Consider the following 4,567-nt stretch of genomic DNA (forward strand, 5'->3'; position numbering starts at 1 on the left):
TCTATAAGGATATCCATGACGTTTTTCAGAGGAATTGATCAAACACTACTGAAATTCATATGGAACAATAACCCCCCATTAATAGTTAAAACAATTCTTGGGAAAAAGAAGATAGGTGGCATCACCTTCCCCAATTTCAAACTCTACTACAAAGCGATAGTAATTAAAACAGCATGGTATTGAAATAATGACAGACCTGCAGACCAGTGGAATAGAGTTGAATATCCTAGCACATGCCTAAAATATACAATCATCTAATCTTTGATAAGGGAGCAAGAAATATGAAGTGGAGCAAGAGAACAGCAAGTGGTGCTGAGAAAACTGGACAGCTACATATTAAAAAGTCAACTCTGACCTCTACCTTATGCCATGCACAAAAGTCAGATCAAATGGACTAAAGACCCCAACATCAGATCTGAATCCTTAAGATACATGGAAGAAAGCATAGGCAAAACTCTCCATGACACTGAAGCTCAAGGTATCTTCAAAGCACTTCACTGCTGGCCAAGCAAGTGGAAGCTGAAATTAACAAATAGGGTTACATTAAACTAAAAAACTTCTGCACCTCAAAAGAAGAGTGATCAACATACAAAGACATCCCATGGAAATGGAAAAACTATTTACCCAGTACCCATCTTATAAGGGGTTAATATCAAAGATACACAAGGCACTGGTAGAACTTTACAAGGAAAAAACACCCAACCCGATCAAAAAATGGGGAGGAGAAATGAACAGAAACTTTCTCATAGAAGAAATTCAAATGACCCAAAACACACATGAAAAAGTGCTCTTCATCAGTAATCATCAGGGAGCTGCAGATCAAAACAACAATGAGACATTATCTCACACTACAGAGACTGGCACACTTACAAATGAACAAGAATAACCAGTGCTGGTGCGGATGTGGGGACCAAATTCATTGCTGGTAGGAATGCCAATTGGTCCAACCTTTTTGGAAAACAATATGGATATTCCTCAAAGAACTAGAAATTGAGCTCCCATTTGATCCAGCAATACCACTTCTGGTAATATACTCTGGGGTTCCAATGATATACAGCAGAAACACCATCTGCACTTCATGTTCATTGCAGCACTACTCACAGTAGCTACAAGCTTGGAACAACCTGAATGCCCAAGAACAGATGTATGGATAAAGAAACTGTGGTACATCTATACAATGGAATACTACCAGCTGTTAGGAAAAATGAGGTCAGGAAATTTGCCTATAAATGGATAGATTTGGAGACAATCATGCTGAGTGAAATGAGTCAGAAGGAGAGGAACCAATATAGAATGACTGCACTTATTTGTGGTATACTAAAAAAATAGTATGAAACTAATACCCAAGGCCAGGGAAAACAGACCAAGAAGACTGTCCATGGTTTGTCAGTGGTATACGAGATGGAAGTAGTTAAGATAAAGAAGGATCCACTATCTTAACTAGACAATACTATTTGGAAATGATCACTTTGGACAAGAACTAAGCCTGGAAATCAGGTACAAAGATATACAGAACAAACTTCCAGCATCTGTATCACAAACCATAATGCCTAAAATGAGAGAGACAAAGAGAAAGAGAGCGAGAGAAGAGATCAGTAGTTTTAAGTGGGGGGAGGGAAACTGGGGACATTGGTGCTGGGAAATTACACTGGTGGAGTGATGGGTGTGGGAAGATTGTATGACTGAAATTCAATCATTAACAATTTTGTAATGCTCTACCTAATGGTAGAGGTTTTTTTTTTTTCAATAAAAAAACCCTTTATAATTTGATCTGTAAGACTCAAAACTTTCAAAACTTTCCTCAGTCTCTCAAAGAATCTCCCTGACTAAGGATGTTTGTGCTTCTTTTATGCTTACGCATAGCTGATTCTTTCCTACTTGGCAATTATCATACATTTATATGCACTAAAAAATTATATGCACTATTACTAAAGAAGTTTGCCTTCCTGCATTGATCACAGTACAATCATTATTCTGACCTTAGTCCTGGTTTCCAGTTAATATAGCTGACCTATCTAACACTGGTCCCAGCAAGGACCAGTAATCTAGGCCACTACAGAGCTTCACAGGAAAAGGAGAATGAGCTTCTTTATTCTTTTTTTTTTTTTGCCTTTTCGTCCACTTTATTTCATTATTCCCACCACAATAATGATTCCTTTAATTTAAACTAAAAACCATAGAGGGTTCCTGAAAGGGTGGCAGTGAATAAACACAGAGGTGTCAAAGACCAAGGGAATGGTAGGGCAGGGAATCAGCGAATTGTCTTGACTGGACTCTTTAAGTTGCTGGCTGCTTGGAGCTGCAGCTGGTAGGCCATTGGATGGATCTTGAAACCGTAGAGCCTGGGCACAAACTGGTTGGCAGGGCGCTTGGGCCGGTACTCAGGATGCACCATGAAGAGCATGTGAGGGAAACTGATGCCGAAGTAGGCGCAGTCCGTGTGGTGGTGCCTCGATGACTTGGGTGTGTACACGTCCATGCCCTTGGGGCAGTTGAGCTTCACCACGGCCTCACCTGGGATGTTCAAAAGGCCTATAGGAAGCTTTGGCTGGTTCTCACAATACACCCGGGAACAGTAGCCAGTCTCCCTGCTGGTAGTTTCCAACATCTGGGCGATGCCACGGTTGGTGAGGATATAGCGGGCGTGGATCAATCCATAAACATCTCAGCCGCCTGTTCAATGAGGTTGCTCTAGTTGGGGTTGTCTTCCAGCTCTTCATCAGGTTCCAAGTCCAAGATCATGCCTAAAGTTTGTTGATAGTGAGTCACCTGCTCATTGAGGTTGAATTTGTCCTGAATGTAGTCTTCATCCACTTCACAGAAGAATTAATTGCCACGGAGCCCACAGAACCAGGGAACCAGGACACCTCCTCAGAGCTGCTCATCTTCACATCAGCGACGGAGGGCCGGGTCTAGGGTGGGGGAGGGGAGCTGCTACTTCCCAGGAATGGCTGCGACGCTTCAGCCGCTTATTTATTCTTTGTGGCGAAAGTTGACCTGTGTAAAATTCTCCAAGCCAATATTCTTGGAAAATTTTTTCTCTACCCAATCAGCTAAACACGACCAGTTCACAATGTGAAATTGTGAAATTTCACAACACCCAGTACATGTCCCTTTCATATGCAGGAAATGCCTTACACGTAGTATCTATATTTTTGTCTATTAATATATTTTACTATAGTAAACAAACTTAATAAATAATTATTAGTTCATGCCAATAGTGCATTTGATAAAGGTCAACACTAATTTGTGATTTAAAATAATTAAAAGAACTACCCACTGGCCCACACTTCAGATTTGCTGTGTACATTGTACTGGTATATACAGATATTGGTAGATCTACATGTGTGAGAAATAGTAAGAATACGTTGCTTTTTAAAAATACTCCCTCCACCTTCCTTCTTCTCCTCATAGTTTTATTTTGTTGTTCCAAGGACTGAATCCAGAGAATCATGCAAATAAGACATGTGCCCCATTTCTTTCTTTTTAATGCTAGAAAATATTATTGAAATGTTCATATGATCAAACATACAACAATAAATATAAATGAATGTTCAATAATAAATAGTTCATCACTAAAAACATAAAAACTATTTTAGCAAGATAGGAGATTTCTAAATCTAGTAGAAGAAAACCAAAAGCGTCATGAGTGAGTGCAATAGTCAATGCTATGTGGTGAGCTTTGTTTGCCTAAGGAAGCTCCTCTAATGCTTCTTGAAAGACTAGTTTCAAGGCTCTAAATTCAAAACTGTTACCTGTCCATGAATCTATATTGTTCATTCAAATCTGAATGATAATCTATCTGGATAGAGTATTCTTGGTGATGTTTTCATTTCACTGAGTTTTTGTACTATTATTTTCTGGCTCATAGATCTTCTTTTGATAAGATCTTTGTGAATAAGGTCAGGGCTTTTCTTTATAAAGCTCCTTCTTTGATTTTGTTGCTTTCAATGTTTTATTTATTCTATGACATTTGTCATTCTGAGTACAAAATATCTTGGAATTTTCCTGTTTGAGTCTATTTTCACTGAGACCTTTTGGACCACTTGGATCTGGATGTCTATATTCCTCAACTCTAAGGAATTCTTATCTATAATTTTTAAAGTATTGGTTCTTCAATGAACTGCCTTCATACTCTTCAGAAACTCCTGTCTTAGATTGTTTCTCTTGAACTCATCCCATTGATCTCTGCTGTGCTATTTACTTTCCAGCCCCTCACCCCCATCTTCATTGTTTTATATAGGTTTTCTCCATCTCATCTTGTAATTCTTTGATTTTTTTTTCTCTCAGGTACTATCATTCTTCTGCTCCAAACTTCTATTAAGTTTTTTTGATTAATCATCACTTTCCAGGTTCCCCAGCTGTGGGGGGCTCCCCTGGAACCCCTGAACTCCCTGCGCTGCGTGGAAGCACCTCTCTGCTCCTCTGTAATGTCAAACTCCTGATCAGGTACTAACAAACAGGATGGGGACTCCGACTACCGACCGAAGGAGCACTCTCCCACCCGCCTACCCCGCCGTGTCCCCCAAGAGATTACTGGGGGCGTGGCCTGCAGTGCAGGGGCGTG

General features: G+C 39.9%; 1 pseudogene; it reads right to left on the reverse strand.

The window, feature by feature from the left end:
* Window positions 1-2,217: 2,217 nt before the first annotated feature.
* Window positions 2,218-2,891, reverse strand: LOC101558458 (casein kinase II subunit beta-like; annotated as a pseudogene).
* Window positions 2,892-4,567: the final 1,676 nt, after the last annotated feature.

The sequence above is a fragment of the Sorex araneus genome, chromosome 1, assembly GCF_027595985.1.
Source record: "Sorex araneus isolate mSorAra2 chromosome 1, mSorAra2.pri, whole genome shotgun sequence".
Lineage (NCBI taxonomy): Eukaryota > Metazoa > Chordata > Mammalia > Eulipotyphla > Soricidae > Sorex > Sorex araneus.